This window comes from Neoarius graeffei, chromosome 2 (assembly GCF_027579695.1).
Source record: "Neoarius graeffei isolate fNeoGra1 chromosome 2, fNeoGra1.pri, whole genome shotgun sequence".
NCBI lineage: Eukaryota > Metazoa > Chordata > Actinopteri > Siluriformes > Ariidae > Neoarius > Neoarius graeffei.
Window position 1 is genome coordinate 95,945,934 of NC_083570.1, and position 24,331 is coordinate 95,970,264.

General features: G+C 41.0%; 1 long non-coding RNA gene across 1 annotated transcript; it reads right to left on the reverse strand.

Moving 5' to 3' along the window:
- Positions 1–19,763: 19,763 nt before the first annotated feature.
- On the reverse strand, positions 19,764–21,560 carry LOC132874427 (uncharacterized). Its single transcript, XR_009651662.1, has 4 exons — positions 21,216–21,560; positions 21,073–21,111; positions 20,883–20,993; positions 19,764–19,947 (listed from the first exon to the last, which is right to left on the reverse strand). It is a non-coding gene; the product is annotated as an uncharacterized LOC132874427 (long non-coding RNA).
- Positions 21,561–24,331: the final 2,771 nt, after the last annotated feature.

The following is a 24,331-nucleotide window of genomic DNA, read 5'->3' on the forward strand; positions in this document are numbered from 1 at the left end:
TCTTATTCTATTGGCAGATAATTTTGCTCATTTTAAGCATTCAATTCTAGAAAGAAGCAAAATTATCTGCCAATAGAATAAGAAAATTTAAGGCTTGAAATTAGTAAAAGCGTCTCAGAGTAAGCTAAATAATCTTATATTTGAGTTCTAGTAAACTTCTAATCAGAAATAATAGATAAATTCACCCATATTAAAGATATTTTCTCTCAACAAGAGATCATTTTTGCAGTGTACACTTTAAAGTATACAACAAGTACACTCATCTATATACTATCAATGTACTTGGTATATCCCTCTTGTATGCTTAAAGTATACCACAAGTACACTTATCAATATACTGCCATTGTTCTAGTTATATACTTCTTTTTAAGATATTTTTTGGGCTTTTTTCACCTTTATTGGATAGGACAGTGTAGAGACAGGAAATGAGCTGGAGAGAGAGAGAGAGAGATGGGGAGGGTTCGGGAAACAACCTCAGGTTGGAATCAAACCCAGGTCCCTGGATTTATGGCATCTTAGTCGACTGAGCCACAATGCCCCTTAGTTATATACTTCGAGTTATATACTTCGAGTCCCTATTTTTAGTTTATTATTGTATACTGTTATAAACGTTGGTTATTTCACTAGTTTACTTGTTATACTTTAAGTTTGCTTGGCATATTACTTGTAGCTTACTATTTATATACTGGAAGTATACTCCTTAAAGTATTCTTAAAGTTTACTCATACTGTATGTACACAAGAGTGTGATGCATTTACAAAATCACAAGACAGAATGTTGAAAACAAGTTTGATATATTTTCAAACATTTCAAAAACAAAGACCTATGAAATCAAGTCCTTCTTTACTGGAGAAATTGATCAATAAAGTCAAGTCAAAAGTTTTTCTGTTTTTGTGTATGATTTTAAGGTACATAAAGATAATGCAATTGAGCACACATACTATATACTGTAAAGTTTTAAACTCCAGCATTATATTATATTAATATTTAAATTAAATGTTAAGCATGAGTCAATGACTTGACCTTATTATGCACTTGGAGCAAGATATACTAAGTATTAGTACTTTGTGGCAGAAAAACGTAAAAAGTGTACTAAAGTATAAGTTTTAGTATTAAAGTATAAGTCTTAGTATTAATGTACTTAGTCTTAGACTTTTGTTCATACTTTTCAGTATAAGCCAAGTATACTTCACTATACTATTCTTAAGTATATAAAATATAGTTTATAAAAAGTCAACTTCAAGTATACTTCCTCAGTTTTAGGAAAAAAATAAGTATACTCATAGTACACTTGAATAAACTTCTTTTTGCTAAGGGAAAACACAGCAAATGCTTTGCATGCTTGTTTAATGAATCACTGATTGTTGCGATGAGGTTATAATGTGCATTTTCAGTAAATAGCTTACTGTGCTAAAACATATACACCCTGCATCAGCACTTTTTAAGTATGCTTGTGATATCTGCCTGTGATGTGGCACTGGGCTATGTGAAAATGATAATTATCTCTTGCACAGTTCTGCTTCCTGCCCAAATAAAATTTACCATGCTTATCTTATCTAAGTTTTTCATGCAGAAATGAATATTTGCTTTGGGAAATGTGAGCTATATAGCAACAACCAACCAACCAACCAACCAAACACACAAACAAACAAAAAGATTGCTACAATTTCAACAATTGTTAGTCAATAAATAAATAAAAATAACTTTCAGACGCAAATTACCATTCAACATACAAGATGTACAAGACGAGGAATAACAGAAATAACATTAAGTACAAAAGACTACAAGGTAATATACTGTAGTAGTCACAAAGCATACATAAATAAGCACACGCACAAAGCATAGATACGGTAACTAAACTCAAACACACAAAGGTTTTTCTGAACATTTCGTGGCTCTAAGCGAGTACTTGCCCATTGGCCCCACTCACAACAATATTATTTTATTTAGATTAGATTAGATTCAACTGTATTGTCATTGTGCAGAGTACAGGAACAAAGCTAGTGAAATGCAGTTAGCATCTAACCAGAAGTTTAAAACAGTATTATTTACAGAAAAGTGCCAGAAGTACGTACTGCAGAATAGTGATGCTATATGTTACAGTATATACAGTGATGGATAGTGGCAATATACAGATATGTTCGTAAATATTTAAATGCATATTTGCAGAGCAGAAGTGGACAGGATAAAATAGTATGTAAGATTGTATGTACAATTAGCAGTACATATTAACCCATATGTACAGATGTTTATATGTACAATAAAGTGGCAGTGTGTGCAGCAGCAGTATGAACACAGTTGTTTATATGGACAGTAATATCACATAAGTGGCATTGTTTGTGCAACAATTTAAGTGGTCCACTTTGTACAAGGAATTAATAGTGCAAATGGCATGTTAAAAGTAGTGAACAGTTCAGGATGAGTACAGTGATGCTAGTAGAGTGGTGGTGTGGAATTCAGCATGGTTACCGCCTCAGTAAAGAAGCTCCTCCTGAGCCTGCTGGTGCAGGAGTGGAGGCTTCGGTAATGTCTGCCAGATGGGAGGAGGGAGAATAGTGCATGATTAGGGTGGGTGGCATCCTTGATGATGTTACTCACCCTGCCCAAACATTATTTGTTGGTATGAGCAGAATTAGATTAGATTAGATTAGATTAGATTAGATTAGATTAGATTAGATTAGATTAGATTAGATTAGATAAAACTTTACTGATCCCTTTGGGAGGGTTCCCTCAGGGAAATTAAGATTCCAGCAGCATCATAACAGATAAAAGAAATAGAGAAAACTTCTAGATAAATTAAAATAAAAATAAATTAAGTATTTACATATACAAATATAAAAGAATAAGATATGGGGAAGAAAGGAAGGGGGAGGGGGAAAGGGGGGTTAGGGTAAGTGTGTGTGTGTGGGCGGGAGCAGGAGAGATATTGCACTTTATATGGCACATTGTCCGGTATTGCTTATTGTTAGGCTAGGCTACTGCTCCTTCCCGTCCTCTGTCCTCCTGTTACCCCTCCTCCCCCCCCAGAGAGAAGTTGTACAGTCTGATGGCATGAGGGACAAAGGAGTTTTTGAGTCTGTTCATCCTGCACTTGGGAAAGAGCATTCTATCATTGAACAGGCTCCCCTGGTTGCTGATGATGGTGTGCAGAGGGTGACTGGCATCGTCCATGATGTTCAATAGTTTGTCCATAGACCTCTTCTCTGCCACCATCACCAGAGAGTCCAGCTTCATGCTGACCACAGAGCCGGCCCGCTTGATCAGTTTGTCCAGCCTGGATGTGTCCTTCTTGGATGTGCTGCCCCCCAGCACACCACGGTGTAAAACAGGACACCGATAGAACATCCACAGGAGTTTCCTGCAGATGTTAAAGGACCGCAGCCTCCTAAGGAAGTATAGCCTGCTCTGTCCCTTCCTGTATAAGTGATTGGTGTTGCAAGTCCACTCCAGCTTGCTGTCCAGTCATAGCCTGAGGTACTTGTAGGAATCCACAGCCTCCACCTTGACTCCCTCGATCAGAACTGGTCGTGACCTTGGTCTGGACCTCCAAAAGTCAATGACCAGCTCCTTGGTCTTCGAGGTGTTGAGCTGCAGATGGTTCCTGTTGCACCACACAGCAAAGTCCCTCACCAGGCTCCTATACTCCTCCTCTCTGTCGTCACTGATACCCAATAATGGCTGTGTCATCGGCGAACTTCTGAATGTGACACAGCTCCGAGTTGTAGCAGAAGTCCGCGGTGTACAGGGTGAAGAGAAGAGGGGCCAGCACCATGCCCTGGGGTGCTCTGGTGCTGCTAATTACAGTGTCAGATGTGATGTCCTTCAGCCTGACATACTGCGGCCTGTCAGTGAGGTAGCTGGAGATCCAGGTGACCAGGCAGGGGTCCACTCGCATCCTGTTCAGTTTGTCCTGAAGCAATAGGGGCTGGATGGTGTTGAAGGCACTCGAGAAGTCCAAGAAGAGGATCCTCACTGTGCCATTTCCCTTATCCAGATGCGAGTGGGCTCGGTGTAGCAGGTAGAGGATGGCGTCTTCCACACCAACACCTGCCCAGTACGCAAACTGCAGACAGTTCTGGGCATGTTGTACCTGGGGTCTGAGGAGGCTGAGGAAGAGCTGCTCCAATGTCTTCATCAGATGTGAAGTGAGTGCCACCGGTCGGAAGTCGTTCAGCTCACTGGGCCAATTCTTTTTGGGAACTGGAATGATACATGATGTCTTCCAGAGGGTTGGCACTCTCCCCAGCTACAGGCTGAGGTTGAAGATGCATTGGAGTGGTTCACCCAGTTCAGCAGTGCAGGTCTTCAGTAGTTGTGGACACACCTTGTCCGGGTCTGCTGCTTTCCTGGGGTGAAGCTTCCTCAGTTGACCTCTGACCTGGTCTGCAGTAATGCATAGAGGAGTCTGTGTTGAGATGGGGGAGGAGGGGGAGGAGGGGGCTGCTGTGATGACTGGGGGGAGGTGTGTTGAGGGAAGAAGGAGAGATGGCTGCAGTGAGGGAGAGGGTGGGGGGGGACATGGGCTGGTTGAACCGATTGAAGAAGTCATTCAACTCGTTCGCCCTCTCCACTGTCCCCTCAACGACTCTGGTCTTTGTATTGTGGCCTGTGATGGTTTTCACACCTTCCCAGACCTCCCTCATGCTCTTCTCCTTCAGCTTCTGCTCTACCTTTCTCCTGTAGCTGTCCTTAGCTTCCCTCATGCAGCGTTTCACCTCCTGTTGTGCTGCTTTCATCGCCTCCCTATCCCTGCTCCTGAAGGCGGCCTTCTTCCTGTTGAGGACATCTTTGACTTCCTGTGTTACCCATGGCTTTTTATTAGGGTAACACTGTACAGTCTTAGCAGGGGAGACCATGTCTGCACAGAAGTTGAGGTAATCTGTCAGACAGTGTGTCAGCCCCTCTATGTCCTCACAGTATGGGCTAAGCAGCACATCCCAGTCTGTGATGTCATAGCAGTCTCTGAGGGCATCTTCCATTTCAGGGGACCACCTCCTGATGGAGCTAGTTGTTGCAGGCTGCCTTTGAACCGGGGGGGTGTACTTCGGCTGTAGAAGAACCAGGGTGTGGTCAGACTTCCCTAGTGGGGGGAGGGGTGTGGCTCTGTATGCATCCGTCACATTAGCATACAGCAAGTCAATTGTCCTGTTGTTCCTTGTTGGACAATCCACAGCCTGGTAAAAAGCAGCCAAAGTAGAGTCCAAAGTAGCGTGATTAAAATCCCCAGAAATGATGATAAATGCCTCAGGGTGCTGTGTCTGCAGCCTTGCTGTGACAGAGTGAATCCCCTCACATGCAGCGGCTGCATCTGCCTTCGGAGGGATGTAAACACAGATGGTGATCACATGACTGAACTCCCTCAGCAGATAATATGGCCGCAGGCTAACAGCTAGCAGCTCCAAGTCTGGGCAACATAAAACTGTCTTTACGGAGATATGTCTCGGGTTACACCAGCAGTTGTTAACATAAATGACGAGTCCCCCACCTTTGCTTTTCCCACATGTATTAGTGTCTCTGTCGGCTCTCACAGCAGTGAATCCCTGCAGGTCCACGTTAGCATCCAGTACAAGGTGTGTTAGCCATGTCTCCGTAAAGATAAATAAGCTGCTCTCCCGATAAATCCACTGGTTGTTCAGAGCGGAAAGTTCGTCGACTTTATTCGGCAGCGAATTCACATTCCCCATGATAATGGAGGGAATGGATGGTTTGTAGCACCACTGGTTGTCCGCTAGCCTAGCCTTTAGCTTAGCTCCAGCTTTGCAGCCCCTGGGTTTCCTCCTCAGCTCTGCCAGGATGGGGTGTCATATCCTGGCTTGTCCCATTGTTTTCAGGGCCAGTAGCTCCTCTCTTGAATAAGTGAGATAACTGGCTCCTGGTTGCATGTTAAAGTTAAAAATATCCATGTTATATAAGTAAAACACACTGTCTTCGTAAGAAGAGCAGAAAAGTAAAAAAAGGTGGAAAAAAGAGGTTTAAAGAGCTACAAACTACAGAGTTATTGGAGAGGCAGCCGTCTCACACAGCGCCCATAGATTTCAAGCTATAACCATAGAATTAAAGCTTTGTCATCTTTGAAGAGAAGAAAACACTGAAAAACAATTGTAGCAAAAAAGAATATTGTATTAATTTGATTTTTAAAGCACTAAAATCATTGCTAGCTTTTACCATTGCCTAACATAATTCAGATATGACTGGGGGAAACTGTTTATTTATATACATTATAGGAAAGTTAAAGGAAGCTTAAAAATTTATCTGCATTGCTTTCAGTTGGTTCTAACATGGATGCTCCCACTGTATTTTTTATAGTCTGAAACATTAACATAACACCATTAGTCTGTATTGTACATGCTACTTTTGGACTGCAGGAACTTTTTCATAGTTTTAGAACTGTTGGAGGAATTTCCCCTATTTTTGTGTGCTTGCACTACAGGAACTGAAGACAATTATAGTTCTTAGAATGTTGTTTTCAAGGACTTTTCCTAGTTCAGCGTAGGTATTCTCCCAGCACAAAAGAAACCAAGAGTGATGTAAGTGTACATTGATTGGTCCAGAAGATGGGTTGAACACATGAGCCATTGCAGGCTGCATTTTGCAGCACTTGCAACTGCCCATTTTAAAATATGTCTAAAACATTAGCCAACAGCTCATAATATTAGTGTTAAAAAAGGCTCCCCAGTGGGTAGTTCTTCTCAATAGTCCCTAAAATGTGGATAGAGGACAACTTCAACAACTCTGACCTTCTATGCACTTGCCAGGGCACTGACTACAAACCAATCAACAGTCCCCCCTCAATCAGTGACACCTCCCTTCCTGAAGAGCTCAACATCTACTATGCCCACTTCAACCAGAGAAACACAAAACCTCCCCCATCAAAGTTGAGCTCTCACCCAGTGACCTGGATTCCCAGGCCAGTTGCTCGGAGTCTGCACATAACAACTGGCTGAGGTATTCATGAAGTGGTTCTCACTCTAGACAGTGATCAAAAAATGCTGCTGCCAATGCCATGACCCTCAATGATTTCCATCCTGTCACCCATTGTCAAATGTTTTGAGAGGCGGCTCCTGTGCCATCTGAAATACTGCCTGATCTGAACCCTGGCTCCATATCATTTCAACTACTGCCCCAACAGGTCAATATCACCATGGTGCTCCACTCCGCACTGGCTCACCTGGATAATGGCTGATGCTAAGTTGAAATGCGACTCATTGATTCCAGCTTGGCTTTTAACACCCACAACCCTTTTAAGCTGATCTCCAAGCTCACCAACCTTAACATGGGCATCTCCTTCTGTAATCAGACATTGTTTATCTGGTTACCTGGTGCTGCTGAGTCATGGATGACTCTTAGTGACTGTGGCTGACACCCTCTTCCAGTGAGCCCGATCCTGTACAGCAGAGATGAGATCCCTCAGGTCCATTGCCGTGGCTGCTTTCACCTACTGTTACGATCTACTGTTGGCGTCTGATCAGGGCTGTGTCTCACTGCTTGTGTTGCTTGACCTTAGTGCAGCATTTGATACCATTGATCATTCCATTCTTCTGGATAGACTAGAAAATGTTTTGGGAGTTAAGGGAATGGCCCTATCCTGGCTCAGTTCTTATTTAACTGATCACTATCAGTATGTTGATATAAATGGTAATTTTTTTCTAGACATACTGAGGTAAAGTTTGGTGTTCCACAAGGTTCTGTCTTGGGTCCACTGCTTTTTTCTTTATATATGTTACCTCTGGGTGATATTATTCATAAACATTGTATTAGTTTCCACTGTTATGCTGATGACACACAGTTGTATGTTTCTGCAAAACCTGATGAGAGACACCAGCTTAATAGAATTGAGGAATGTGTAAAGGACATTAGACACTGGATGCTTATTAACTTCCTTTGGCTTAACTCTGACAAGACTGAAGTACTTGTACGAGGACCACATGCAGCTAGAAGTAAGTTTTCTGATTACATAGTAACTCTGGATGGCCTTTCTGTTTCTTCACGTGCAGCAGTAAAAGATCCCGGGGTGATTATTGACCCCAGTCTTTCATTCGAAACTCACATTGATAACATTACCCGGATAGCTTTCTTTTACCTCAGAAATATTGCTAAGATAAGAAATTTAATGTCACTACATGGCACAGAAAAAACTAGTTCATGTTTTTGTTACCTCCAGGTTGGATTATTGTAATGCCTTACTGTCTGTATGTTCCAATAAGTGCATAAAAAAGCTCCAGTTAGTTCAAAATGCAGCAGCAAGAGTCCTTACTAGAACTAGAAAATATGACCACATAACCCCTGTCTTATCCACACTGCATTGGCTCCCAATCAAATTTCATATTGATTATAAAATACTACTATTGACCTTTAAAGCACTGAGTGGTCTCACACCACAGTACCTGAGCGAACTTCTGGTCCTTTATGACCTGTCATGCCTACTTAGATCAAAAGGTGCAGGCTATCTGCTGGTACATCATATAGTGAAGGCTACATCAGGGGGCAGAGCCTTTTCTTACAAAGCCCCACAGTTATGGAACAGCCTTCCAAGTAATGTTCGGGAATCAGACAGTCTCAGTGTTTAAATCTAGGCTGAAAACATATCTGTTTAGTCAAGCCTTTTGTTAATGGTGTTTATGAGGTAAAGGAGTAGATCTGGAGGGTCCTCAGACATACAGTGTTTTGGTAAACTGGGATGTATGGATGCTGTCAGTCCCCCACTTGCTTGCTCACTTGAGTTTGTTGACGGTGTAGTGGCTGGCTGCTTTATGTCCCGGGGCTCCCTCATGCCTGTGTTACTTTCTAGCTATCCCCTTTTAGTTATGCTGTCATAGTTAGTTTTGCCAGAGTCCCTGCTTGTACTCAGCATAAAACGTATACTGTTCCTACTTATTCAGGTGACATTGGGCATACCAAACAACCTGTGTTTTCTCTCTCTCTCCCCCCCAATCTGTCCCTCTGAGTTACATGTCAATCCTGAGATTGAGATGCTGACCTCTTCTGCTCCTCGGACCTGCCTGATCCTTCCTGATGCCCTATGCCTGGTTGGAGTCTCATCACATCGCTCCTGTGGAGGATGGCCCCATATGGACAATTGAAAGTCACACTTGGAAGACACTCTGGACACTTACAGTAATGCTTTTATGGCTGAGGACTACAGTTGACTTGCTGACTTTAGGACTGCAGTTGCCATGGACAGTTTTGCACTCAAGTTTCCATCAATGAAGAGATATAACATCAATGAAACTGACTTCATTTTAAAACTGTTAATGTTATAGTTATGTTGTCTGTTGTTGCCCAAATGAGAATGGGTTCCCTATCGAGTTTGGTTCCTCTCGAGGTTTCTTCCTCATGTTGTCTGAAGGAGTTTTTCCTTGCTACCATCGCCATGAGCCTGCTCATTGGGGATAGATTAGGGATAAAATTAGCTCATGTTTTAAGTAATTCAAATTCTGTAAAGCTGCTTTGCGACAATGTTTATTGTTAAAAGCGCTATACAAATAAACTTGAATTGACCCTCCTCCAGCGAGCCTGATCCTGTACAGTAGAGATGAAATCTTTCAGGTCCATTGCCTTGGCTGCTTTCACTTCATCCAGCCATCTGCTTCTGGGTCTGCCTCTACTTATTTTTCTTTCAATCATTCCCAACATCATGTCCTTTTCTAGAGATGTCGGCATATGCACCACATGACCAAAATATCTTAATTTTAGCCGAAGTGCTATGCCATCTAAGGTAGTTTCTGCTACCACCCCAATCCTTCAAATCACAACTTCATTTGTGATCTTGCTGGTCCAAGGAATTCTTAACAATCTTCACCAACACCAGAGTTCTGCTGCTTGCAACCTCCTCCTAGGTTCTATGGTCATGGTCCACAACTCAGCACCATATAACATGGTAGGTAGGACTATAGTTTTCATGAGTTGTATTTTTATGGATCAGCACTGCAATGACCTGGCAACTTGTCCAGGGTGTACCCTGCCTCTTGCCCATAGCTAGCTGGGATAGGTTCCAGCTTGTCTGCAACCCTGTAGAACAGGATAAGCAGCTACAGATAATGGATGGATGGATGGATGGATGGATGGTATTTTCATGGACAACTGAATGTCTCTGTCTTTCCAGACTGTCGTCATTTTCTTCATCATGCTCTTGCCAATGGCAATTCTCTGCAGGATTTCCATTTTGCAGTCTCCATCTTGTGTGATGAAGGAGCCCAGGAAGTTGAAATGGTTGACTACTTCAACTTTTTCATCACCTATTTTAATGGTGCCCAGCTGAGGATCCTCTCCTCCAATGACCATTATCTTTGTCTTTTTCATGTTCAGTTTCAGGCCTGTGTTCTCACTCCCTGTCTCCAAAGCTGTGATGAGATCAAGCAGGTCTTCACATAATTCAGCCAAGATGGTCATGTCGTCTGCGTATCTTAAGTTGTAATCACTTGCCCACTTAATCACTCCAGCTTCCTTGTTGCTGAAGGAATGCCTGATGATGTTCTCAGCATATAGATTGAAGGGTCCAGGATTTAGTATGCAACCGTGTCTTGTGCCCTTACTAATCTTGAACCAGTCAGATGATACCTTGTTCAGTCTCACACAGGCTTCTTGATCAGAGTAGAGATCTTTCAGGATAGCGATGATATGCTTTGAAATGCCTGTTTCCCTCAGGTTGTTCCACAGAAGATCATGATCCACGCTATCAAACGCCTTAGAGTAGTCGATGAAAGCCATGTATACAGTCTTCTGTGGTTCTCTGGCTATTTCCGTTATCCACCTAATGTTTGCAATATGATCTCTTGTGCCTTTTCCTTGTCTGAATCAGACCTTGGACTTCCTTATTAACAGTTTGTAGGCTTGACAACCACATGTCTTCCAACCTTGTACTGAATACTAGTATTCCACAGGACTATGCGCTTAGCCCTCTCTTTGACTCTTTGTTCACCCATGACTGTACACCCATTTATGTTTCTACTGCCATAATCAAGTTTGCAGATGACACCAAAGTGGTAGGCCTGATCAGGACTGATGAATATGATGAGACCCTTTAGCGGGTGGTGAAAACTCATCCCAACCATGTAAGTTCACTCTTCTCTCATCTGTGAAGCATTACAGGAGACATTGCTATCATATCAGCATGCTAGGGTACAGGTTCTTCAGCTCAACAATCAATATGTTGAACTCCACACAATATCTCTATTCCTCCTTCTCCAACTCCCCCATTACTGTTTGCACCTGAATTAACTTAGACCATTTACACAGTTTGCAAATACAGTATGTCTCTTTGGGACACATAAAAATACTTGTGCACATGGACTAACTGATCCATCCATCCATTATCCATAACTGCTTACCCTGTGCAGGGTCGTGGGCAAGCTGGAGCCTATCCCAGCTGACTATGGGTGAGAGGCAGAGTACACCCTGGACAAGTGGCCAGATCATCACAGGACTGAAACAGAGAGATTAACAACCATTCACACTCACATTCAAACCTATGGTCAATTTAGAGCCACCAATTGGCCTAACCTGTATGTCTTTGGACTGTGGGGGAAACCGGAGCACCCCGAGGACACCCACACAGACATGGGGAGAACATGCAAACTCCACACAGAAAGACTCCATCGGCAACTGGGCTCGAACCCAGAACCTTCTTGCTGTGAGGCGACAGTGCTAACCACCATGCCCCCCTATTAACTGATCCAGTTTGCGTAATTTTGTAAATTCTTCTAATTGCATCTTACATTCATTTGTACTGTTGTGTTTTTGGAGTCCACTGATGTTACTTGGCTCCATATTCACTACCTCCATTGCATTGTCCATATATGTTTCACTGCAGTGTCATATCATTTGCATATACAGTCTTGGATTGCATTCATTCATGTCTTTGGATTCATGTTGCTCACATATCATGCCATTTGCACTGTTATTCATGCCATATCATGCTATTCACAATTTTTTCATCCTAGACCATTCCATTTGCGTACAGTATGTCACTTTTGCACTTCATTGCCCCCCTGCCTGATTGTCTTTTTATGCACTATATGCTCGCTGCTACTTGCTATTTTTCACTTCTGGTTAGATGCTAAATACGTTTAATTTGTCATGTACTCTCAATTCTGCTCAGTGACAATAAAGTTGACTCTAATTGAACCCAATCTAATTAGGCTGTTAAAGTCATTCACAGTCATTGAATCTGGCTTTAACTGAGAAAACAGTGTGCTCTGCTGGCACTGTTGAGATATTGCACCTTGAGATAATTATTTATTGTTTATTTCTGCAGCTGTGTTCCAAGTGTGAGTTGCATTATGGATGCAATAATAATAATAATCTCATCTCATCTCATTATCTCTAGCCGCTTTATCCTTCTACAGGGTCGCAGGCAAGCTGGAGCCTATCCCAGCTGACTATGGGCGAAAGGCGGGGTACACCCTGGACAAGTCGCCAGGTCATCACAGGGCTGACACATAGACACAGACAACCATTCACACTCACATTCACACCTACGGTCAATTTAGAGTCACCAGTTAACCTAACCTGCATGTCTTTGGACTGTGGGGGAAACCGGAGCACCCGGAGGAAACCCACGCGGACACGGGGAGAACATGCAAACTCCGCACAGAAAGGCCCTCGCCGGCCCCGGGGCTTGAACCAGGACCTTCTTGCTGTGAGGCGACAGCGCTAACCACTACACCACCGTGCCGCCATAATAATAATAATAATAATTATTATTATTATTACATGCATAGGTTTAAGAGTATACATTTTTGCAAATTAACTAAATGATCAACAACCATTAAAGAATGAACTATAAATATATAAGAACTGCTACAAATCAAGAAAAGTAGATATATTTAAGAAGTTAAAAGAAAGAAAGGCTAGGTTACTCAAGTACATTTTGAAATCTGGATTCTAAAATACCCATACAGCTTTGATCCTGACCTCAGGTAACTGTGTGGAGTTTCTGTGAAACATGCAGGTTGGGGAATTGGCTGTGCTAAATTCCACCTAAGTATGAATGAGTGCATGTGTGTATTGTGCATTCCTGCCTCATACCCAGTGTTCCCAGGATAGGCTCCAGATCCAATTGTGACTCTTACCAGGATAAAGTTGGTTGGTTACTAAATATGAATTAATGAATGAAAGAATGAATGAGCGATATACAGCTTGTATTTCTAATATTCTCTGATACAGTATTGCAATGTCTAGATGAGATGTAAGAAGAACAGCTTCCACCTGCTGTTGTGAGTGATCAGTGGAATTAAGGGGAAATCAGACCTGCCTTAGCTGTGTGAAGTGGCTTATGCCATTTAGAGTTTTAAACATCATAAATAACTTTGTAACAACATTGTGACTTTTGTGTCAATGTAGACGGGATAATAATAAGGTAATAAATCTGACATTTCCTGGTAGGGCTGCAGGCTGCAGCATTCAATTGCTGAATTTTACCCAGATACATTATGACAGCCAATGCCCATGTTACATTAGTACTTGGCTAGAAGTTATCAAATATCACTTTTTTTCAAGGTTTATTTACATGCCAATCAAATGATCAACCAGCAATAAGGGTATACTAAATATCGTTCATTGCAGATTAAGGATTCACGCAACAGCCATCATAGGTCAAATCCATTAACCTTAGTGTGCAGACTTTAAACCAGGTGTATCAAACATATTTTCAGGAACTGACCACATTATCATGTGGACCAGACAAAAAATCAGTTTGGTCCAACAACACATTAACAATCAGACCAACACCACATCAACAATGCCTCTTACATGCATTCATTTATCAGCATTTATCTGAAAGTTACATTGCAAATGAATTAAACATGTGTCACCTATACAACAGGTACACAGACTGAAATTATTCAAACAGACAGAACATTTTCTGTCTGTCTGTCCATACACCCCCTGGAACTGAACTGTATTAACTGAGATTACATTAGTTTATTGCATGTATATTGTATCTTGATTTTTAAAACTTTGCTCATGAAGAATTACATGCCATTAATATATTTTGTCAGTAGCTGATAATTTATTGATGTATTTTGCCGATTGTTGAATAACTTTTTCAAATCTTTCAATTCAGTTATGGTCTATAAGACCATATTTTATTTAGAACACAGATTCTATTTTCATTAGGTGGGCTGGCTTAGAAGCTTTATCATTGCCAGTCCAAGTTCACAGGCCTCATGTTTGATTAAAAACTGATTCCCTTTTAATCAGCATTTAGGAGAAGGATGATTAAATGAGTCTAATTTCAACCCATTCACTTTTTTTCGTATTTAACAAAGTTTTACAACATTCTATATGCCGATTGTCCTTGGAATTGCACAGGGGCCTAAATCAGGGGCCTTTGCCATTTTCAACACACAAAATATAGTTTGGAAAGATAATAACTTCCAGGAAGCTGCACAAGTCATGTTTGATGCTAACTAGTGGCAACTGTAAAGTGATACAAGGAATTAGTTTACGAGGCTTTCTAGAGACAAAAAAAATCTCCAAAGCACCAATTTTTATTTCATGAGCAAACAATATTAATGAGTTCATTATTTATTCGCTAAAGCATTTGCCTGTAGAAGAATAGGAATGTTAAAAATAATTTCCATTCTAATAAAATGGTATCGCTCTTTGTTGGGTATTTCTGTTAGAGTGCAGCAAAATACTTGGATTGTAAATGTCCTCATTATTATCTATTCATAATATATTTGGTCATAATATAATTGGATGTGGCTATACCCTACAGAGAACTACAGGCCTATTAGGGTCTATGGTCAGGGGCGTATCAAGCTTTCCAAAAGTGGGGGTGTTCTGGAATGGGGAAGCCATATCATTAGAAATCGGTTTATGGCTATAAACCCCGGCGTGTACACTGTGATGTACTGTCAATGACCGATATGGAACTTTTTTATACCCATGGTCCATGGATGCAAATGAAAGGGAGGACAGCAGAAAGCCTATAAATCCAGTTGACTCCAGCCAAGTTCTGCATTTCATGCAGAGATCTATCATGTTGGGTTTTGGTGTTGTTACTGCCAGGGCTATGTAATTATTCAGTAAGTGAAGGCAAAAAGTATTGAGTGATAATTCTAGGTAACAGGATACTGTTCTATAACAGAGGTGTCAGTATTGCTGCCTACACTGGTATACACTGATATAAACAAAACCAAAAACTTCACATAGCCCAAGAAGTCATACACAGTGTATAGATCATACACCATCATGTATAACAGTTTGGACTGGGATCGCTTTGTGTGAGCAGGAGGCATGGCTAATCAGTTCATGTTGGAGAAGCGCAGCATCCTGGAAGGACCTCTTTAGTATAGCATTCAAATAAGACGGGGCAGTTCCTGCTTTTAATGTCTTTAATTATTCAAACTCGTGTACAAAACTTGTTTGCATCATGCATTACATCAGGTTTAATGCATAAAATTTGAAAATGATGCAATAGACTACACATACAACAAACACTTAATGGCCAAATAACATTACTGTACAACAATTATTGAACATTCATTCGATTTGAAATGCCTTTAAATCTCAATTGAAAAACTCTTCTAAAAAGTGATAAGCAGTTATAATGCATGAAAAGTAGACTTGGTACAAACACACACACTCGTAATAAAAAACTTGCCTCAACTGACTTTACAACTAGTAACTACTATTAACACAATCTTTTAGGGCATGGCGCCTGGGACAACTGTTTGAACGACGGCATCACAAGCGCTTTGAGAAGGGTCTGTCTGCAGAGCCGCAGAGCCAGGCACAGTAAGCACCGCATGCGACGTCAAACCTGGAACGGTGAATCAGGAGCGGTAAAACGGGTGTTGGCTCTGCAGCTCTGCAGACAGATACTGTATTATTGAGCGCTTTCGGCACGCTACGCAAACTGGCTATTACCGTATATTCATGCAACTGCTGATTGGTCGGGTGAGAAAAACTGTTTTGAGTCCGTTGCGTGGCTGTTTTTTGTCTAACGTTATGGCAATAGTTTACTTCCTTGTTACACATTTTATAGTAGCTGTATAATTTTCATAATGATGTCATTTTAATCTGACAAAAGTGTGGGGGATGAAATTGTGTTTCAACAAAAGTGGGGGGGGATGAAACATACGCATCCCCCGCGGGTGATACGCCCCTGTCTATGGTTATCATAAATAAAGAGATAAATAGAGAGAAAATGAAAGACTACCAGCTTTTGAAACATATATCTAAAGACTTTCTGACTTATTTCAGGACCCACTGTAAAATAAAAGAACACTCATCTGGAAAATGCATAAATAATTTATTTACTATGTTTTCTCATTCATTTCAGATGCAAAGTCAGAGTTAATGACTAGAAAGTGCATTCTCTGAAGAGAATGCAAAGGATTACACCAAAGCAGCAGACCATAAACATTGTGTGTGTGAGAGATCATGTATGTGATGGGTCAGTTGGCCTGAGGTTCCATGTGATGTTTGGTGGATGTATGGTGAACTGTTACTGAGCAGAAATCCATTCATTTAAAGTGTATGGAGGTAAAAAGGGATGTGTGAAAATAAATGAAAAGATGAATGCAGGTCTTAGATGAGGGGATGGATGTGGGGGGACTTGGGCTGAGGTATCATGTGACATATGAAGTTTGGTCACTCAGTTCAAAAAAACTGATGAAGAGTGAAAGTTTATTTATTTATTTATTTATTTATTTATTTTTCCTCTGAAACTCAGTTCCTTTTCAGTGGGGGGCAAAAATGAATAGAAGTGAATGGGAGAAAAAGGGATCTGTGAAAAGAAAGGAAAAGATGAGTGTGGGTCATTGCATGTATGTGTCGGGGGAGTTGGCCTGAGGTATCACATGAAGTTTAGTGGGTTTCTGATGAAGTGTGTCTGAGCAGGATGATTTGATTCATGAGCCCCATTCATTGTCTATGGGGGGAAAAATGACAAGAATGAGAGTACAGGTGCATTTATCTAAAAGCTGTAAACAAGCACACCATTCCCAAATAGACCACATGGTTTAAAGTTGGTTTGGGGTCTCTATTGCGAAGTTTGGGGTGATATCACAATTTTTTGTTTAATACATAATTCCATAAATGTTCCATATGTTACTTCATAGTGTCAGATGTAATCACAGACAGAGTGACTTTTGACAAGAATTTTAAATTTAGTTTTAGTCTTAGTCACTTACTGAAAATTGTAGTTATATTTTTTGTCACATTTTATTCTTTGTTGTTTTGTTTTAGTCAAGAATTAGTCAGTGGAACTCAGTTCTAATTTTAGTCTAATTTTAATCAATGTTTTAATTATAATTTTCTCAGACAGTTTCATGATACTTGTTGTAAAATGAGCCCTGTAGCTTTAAGATGGCTGTTGCATGGAGGGGTTTTATAGGGAGGTAACTATGACTCTATTTACTGTTTGGTAGTTACCAAGTGAAGATGGTATTTTGCACACTGTGATGGTGATGACCACTATTTTCATATAAAGATGCTCAGACCAATAGTGTGTGCGTGTGTTCTGACTCATAAACCTGTTAGGATCCAGGAGCATTGTGTGAAAGCCATGTGAGTGGCTAAGTGAGCTGGATTCCCTCACTTCCTAACTATGCTTGGAAATGCAAAACAGGGAAGATAACATACTGTAATGGATTTCACTGAAGGACTCCTGACTGTAAAAATTCTCTAGAGAAGTCAGCTCAGTTGTCTGCCTGAACTGTCTAAGTCAAAGTCCTTCCCACACCATGTGGCGCCAATCTCCATAGCCCTTGGCCTCTCGCCTATTACATAGCTAGGGTTACAGTGGGGGGCTAGTCCTCTGGTAGCCTCAAGAGCTTGACTCCCCACTCACATCTGTATTGCACTGTGCCTTGCCAGTAGATACCATTTTTTTATGATGGTCTTTGGTATGACCTAACCGTGAGTAGAACTCACAGTCTCCCAATCAAGAGGTAGATACGCTAACCATTAGTCCAACTCGCAGTATCTACGTCATCTCATCTTTATTCATCAGGGTATAATGAACATTATTATGGTATATAAAGTGAAAACAATAACGGGCCTGGAACAGAACCTTGTCAGATGCCATATTGGGATGGCATACTATTTTAGGCTTGGTGAGATCTCCATTTATGCTAAAACCAGTATAATCTACAGCAGTTAAGTACTTTCCCATCCAAAGCAACCATATTTTTAAGCCTTTAAGATTTTAATATTGATAATGGCAAAATTTGTACTCAACCCCAACTCAGGTAAAGCAGAAATCCATTAGGTGGTAGCTGGAGACAACTAAAGGGGGTTAAGGTTCAGTTTCAAAAGAAGAGGCTTAATAAGCTTAAAAGAATGTTGGGACATGACCTAAGCTCAGTTATACATTTATTTATAATGTTTAGTAAGGGCCTTCCAACTGCTGCTCATAATTCTAGAAACTTAGACAGAATCAAGTGTAGTACCCAAGTCGTTGGCTTAAAATAGAGCATTGGGCTGTTTTACGACCAGAGAAATGCTATTTCAAATTCCCAAAGCCAGCTCCCATTGCATCTAAAACAAGGAATAGTACCTGGCCTCCATCTTCATCTTGTAGGTAGTGAGCCCACAAGATGCATCCATGTCGTTATTTCAGGCTAAGCCTGACCAGTTTATGTGGTGCATTCACCAGATGCTGATCTGCTGAATTCTAATCTGGGCTGGGTACATTTAGGCTTTCTGTACCTCATCACCATTATTATTGTTCGTTATCTGACTTCTCCCATCAGATCTGTTCAGGTGGCCCTACTGGGAGCAATATGTACCCAGTCATCTAGCCAAGTAGTTCACTGGAATACACAAGCCACAATAAAAAAGGAGGAAATGCAAACTCTATTGAACCTAAAACTATGTGTTTGATTGTACAGTAAGGGGTATAATTTTTTTAATGATTAGTTATTTCATGGGCGGCACGGTGGTGTAGTGGTTAGCGCTGTCGCCTCACAGCAAGAAGGTCCTGGGTTCGAGCCCCGGGGCCAGCGAGGGCCTTTCTGTGTGGAGTTTGCATGTTCTCCCCGTGTCCGCGTGGGTTTTCTCTGGGTGCTCCGGTTTCCCCCACAGTCCAAAGACATGCAGGTTAGGTTAACTGGTGACTCTAAATTGACCGTAGGTGTGAATGTGAGTGTGAATGGTTGTCTGTGTCTGTGCGTCGGCCCTGTGATGACCTGGCGACTTGTCCAGGGTGTACCCCGCCTTTCGCCCATAGTCAGCTGGGATAGGCTCCAGCTTGCCTGCGACCCTGTAGAAGGATAAAGCGGCTAGAGATAATGAGATGAGAATGAGATAGTTATTTCATTAATGTGCTTCCCCATGAATATTTAGTTCATTCCTTTAATGTTCACTGTATGAAGTGGTTTTGATTCAAATTGATAATTGCTTTAAAAATGTGGACTATAACAGTGAATTGATATTATGTAATATTAATGTAAATATTGCTCTCAGTAATCTCGGTGTACATGCACTCTACCTTACAGCATTAGGGTGTTGAAACAGAAAAATGTCAATGCACCCTAAATCCTCAGTATCAGGATATTAGTCATGTAATTCCCTGAATAATTTCTTAGTCTTTAAAAATTGCTTTGGATATGAATGAATGGCAATTATTGCAATGCCATTTAGCCAGTGAACCTAACTGTCATTGTACTTCAACTGGAGAACCATTTAACAGTTGCTTTTTCCCCCCGATTCACTGTAGAACAAAATGTGATGTTAAAAAAAAGCTACTATGAGATGTAACATGTACTCGTTATGAAATGAATTATGAAAGAAGAAAAATTCATTAAAGTCACATCATGAGCAATATGCAAAATGTCAGTTTAATTTGTACTGGTTTGCAATAAAATACTTTAAGGTTAACTGAACCTTAAGACCTCAAAACTTTGAGTACGACTTCTGAGCACAGTGGGATATTTTATCCAGGAGCTGGTGGAGTGTGACTCGGTCTTCTGATGCTGGTTCCTTGCAGTGAATATCCTGCAATTATATAAAGACTTTTCAGATTAGAAGGTCCAAATACAGTACATCAAGCTCAGCTGTCTTTCTAAAGTTCTTGTAAAATGCTTGATTTCCTTTAAATGCGTTGAAGGATTTGAATTGCATTGTCTGTAGTGTTAAATGATCAAGAGGGCAATTGTGCAATCTTTTTGCATCTTCAAAGGGACCCCCTATAAAAGCTGTAAAAACAGGCTTTTAAAACTGACATATGCTTCTCTTTTGTATGTATTTAAACCACAATTTCTAATGTTATAATATCTATTTATCCTACAAAAATGTTTAAAATATATACCCCCCCCCCCCCCAAGTTGTAAAGAATTCAGCAGAACACAGTGACGTGATTGGTTTTCCCAGACCACCAGACATACTGAAGCTATCCATCCATCACCACTTATCCTGTGCAGGGTCACAGGCAAGCTGGAGCCTATCCCAGCTGACTATGGGCAAGAGGCAGGGCACACCCTGGATAAGTCACCAGGTCATCACAGGACTGACACAGACAAACCACTATTCACACCTACAGTCAGTCTAGAGCCACCAATTAGCCTGCATGTCTTTGGACTGTAGGGGAAACCGGAGCACCCGGAGGAAACTCACACAGACATGCAAACTCCACACAGCAAGGCCCCCGTCAGCCACAGGGCTCAAACCCAGAACCTTCTTGCTGTGAAGCAACAGTGCTAACCACTATACCACTGTCCCACCATACTGAAGCCAGATAGTTTTTATTCTTTCACTTGTCACTGAGAGAACTTGAACTTTAAGAACTTGATAAAAATAATTGATAATGATTGGTTAAAAAACAAAAAACAAAACCCAGAGCCCCTGACTATTCACAGATCACTGGAGAACCAAAGTTTTATAGTAATAAAAGACAAAACAAAGTTTGATGCCTGTACATCATAGTCACACACCCTGGTGTAGGAGACAAGTTTACAGGGCAGCAGCCAGTCTGTTTTCTTGAGTCCGAGCTCCTCTGCTTTATACATTGACAGGACAGCACCTGCTTTGCAGAAGTTCTTACTCTGGAATATCGCATTAATTGTTAGATTTAACAGAAATATAAAAGTAGAAAGTAATTGAATTTTATTTTCTCCAACTTACAGTGCAGTCTTCAGTTGTTATCACATTTTTAACAAAAATCTGAGAAATTATCAGATGAAGTGTTAATAGATCATTGACTTCCATATTATAAACCTTCTCTAGTAATTTTTTAGTGACTGAATTAAAATACTAATTAATCTTACCTCTGCTTTTAGGCTGTCTTTCACATCCTTTGTACGATCTCTTCTAAAATCACATGCTGAAGTTTATGTTCATCTTATGCAGATGCATGAGGTGCTGCTGTAACCACTACAGTGATGAGGAGGAAAAGCAAGAAGATCATGGTGTTGTTTGTTCCAGTCTAATGGTCAGGAACTGTCAGAGTTCAATGGCTCCAGTGCTGTCATCTTCATTTCTCTCTCTTTATAGCGTTGAGACAGGATGTGATGGCACATACCACTCGCGCTGCACATACCTGCTAGTATCTTGATTAAGATATTATTGATTACACACAAGACAGAAATTGAAGCTTACCACACTTCACCAAGTACAATGTTCTGGCTGATGAATGTCTTACATTTCGTCGCTGTCAGTTCAAAAACCTGCTATGTGACAATTTAGGTCAAATTGGGTTCTCTATGCTGATTGGTCAATTTTGACCTTGTGCTTCCATTTATGCTAATTAGAAAAGCTAATAATAGAACAAGTAAACTTTTACTGGTTTCTCAGCTTGTTATTTCAGAGTTTTATTCAGTTTTTTACGTCTCCTGTAAAAATGGCAAAATGTCACATAGCAGGTTTTGACCTGACAGTGACGATTTTTCAAAGAAATCTGTCACTGAAATTTGTTTCTATGTTTGAATTGTATTACACCTTTCCATAAAGGTATCTGCCTAATGAAGGACTCTATAGGTAGAATAAATGCAGGAACACTATCCACTGATTTCTCCACCAATAAAGCATCCAGGCTAATAGTTCTTTATTTGTAGTTGGTAAAAATACTATTACAACCAATTCCAAAAAAAATGGGACACCATATAAAACAAAAACAGAATGTGAAGATTTGCAAATTGTCAGGACTTGACTTGGATTCTGGACTGGATATGGGCTTGAGCTCTGGACTGGGCTCAGGCATGGGATCGAGTTCTGTCTGTGCATTGTTCCAGCCCTGGTCAGGATGACAATGATATCTTCTTGGCCGGGCGGCAGCAGGACGACGATGTCTTCATGGCTGGCTGAGGCTGCCCTGTCGTCCTCTGGCACCAGTTCTGGAACTGTCTCTGGTTCTGGCACTGGCTCTGGAACTGGCTTTGATTCTGGTCTAGGCTCTGACACTGGCTCTTGCACTGGAGCTGGCACTGACTCCGACTCTGGTACTGACATTGGCTCTACCAGTGGTTCTGGCTTGTGCTCTGGTTCTGATACAGGCTCCAGCTCTTGCACTGGCTCAAGCTCTGGCTCTGGTTCAAGGCCCCTGTCTTGCTCTGGTTCTAGCTCTGACTGATTCATGGATTGACTGAAGTGGGCTGTGGGACTGGCTTTGGAATGACTATCTCTAGGAGGAACTCAGGAGCAACTGTCTCCTCTGCTGTCACTGCATCAGCCACTGGAGAGTGCTCTAGAGCAACAGCCTCTGCTGCCACTGCATCAGCCTCAGATGTGATAGTCCTCTCCCAAAAAATTTCATAGGGGTCCTCCTTCTCTAATGATTCATATATGAACTGGAACATATCTAGAAAAGTCTGAACGCTGAAGGCATGAGTGCTCTACTCTAATGAGGTAATCTGCCCATCAGCATGCTTGTCCAGTAAGCATGAAGCTTACCCAGATAAGCTCTGGAGGCTTGGGCTCTTCTAGGTCTTTGTAGAAAATGTCACACTGCAGGCTGACTGAGGAACAAAGGGTCAGGAGAAGCATGAACAGAATATCACAGGCAAAGACAAAAACACGGAACAGGAATCAGGAATCCAGGAAAATAAGGCTCAGTAATGTGTCCAAAAGCTACCGCAATACTTCTCACCGAGTGTGCGTTTTCAGTCCCTTTATATAGGCATGTTGATGCGTCTAAATCATGTGCAGATGAGCCTCATTAACGGCGCACGTGTGAGAGTCAGCTCGGTTTGCATGCAGTCTGAAACGTGCCCGAGAGTCCTTCTGGTGCGCGTGCCACAGCACTCAGGTCTGACACAAAATCATGGAAACCCTATATTTAATTGAAAACAGTACAAAGACATCAAATGTTGAAACTGAGAAATGTTAGTTTTTTTGAAAAACAGACTCATTTTGAATTTGAAGTCAACATGTTTCATAAAAGTTGGGACGGGGCACTGTGTTGCACCACCACTGCTTTTACCAACACTCTAAGCATTTGGGAACTGAGTAGACCAATTGTTGCAATCTGCCCATAGTTTTCAGCAGTGAACCAAAGCATACAGCCAAGGTAACACTGGAATGGCTTTTGGGACAAGTATTTTAATGTCTGCAAGTGGCCCAGCCAAAGCTCAGACTTCAACCCCATAGAACATCTGTGGAGAGACCTGAAGGTGACTCACAAGCACACCCCATCCAGTCTTTTTGAGCTTGAGAGGATCTACAAGGAAAATGGAAGAAAATGACCAAATCTTGGAACATCTTGGGTAAGCAGGACTTACCCAAGAAGACTCAAAGCTATAACTGCTTCTATAAAGGTGCTTCTATAAAAGTACTTAATAACAATCCTTATTAAAATGAGCAAGTTCATTTTTTAATTCTTTTATAAGTTTGCAAAGTATTCTTGTTTTTGCTTTGTCAGTATGGATTATTGGGTGTAGATTAATGGCAAAAAAAAAAGTCAATTTTTGAATTGAATCTACAATATAATGTGCAAAAAATGAAGGGATCTAAAAACTTTCAGATTCCACTGTAGATGTTGCAAATTCACATCAACCCATGAGACCCACAACTAAATATAGATTTACAAACAGGGAAATCAAATAACAGTATAAAAATCATCTGCAATAAGTTGCATGCTTTTACTTTAGCAAACTGTTGCAACATTGATTGAAAAACCCCACAAGCGATAAAACTTGCCATTTTTTCATGCATTACTAAATATCAGATAAACTAAAAAACAAACACAGCAAAAAACAGCAAATGCTTTGTATGTTTAATGAATTACTAATTGTTGCTATGAGGTTGTAATGTGCATTTTCAGTAAATAGCTTACTGTGCTAAAACGTATACAGTATATGTGCATTTTGTAAGTATGCTTGTGATGTCTGCCTGTTATATGGCATTGGGGTGTGTGAAAGTGATGCTTATCTCTCGCACAGTTCTGTTT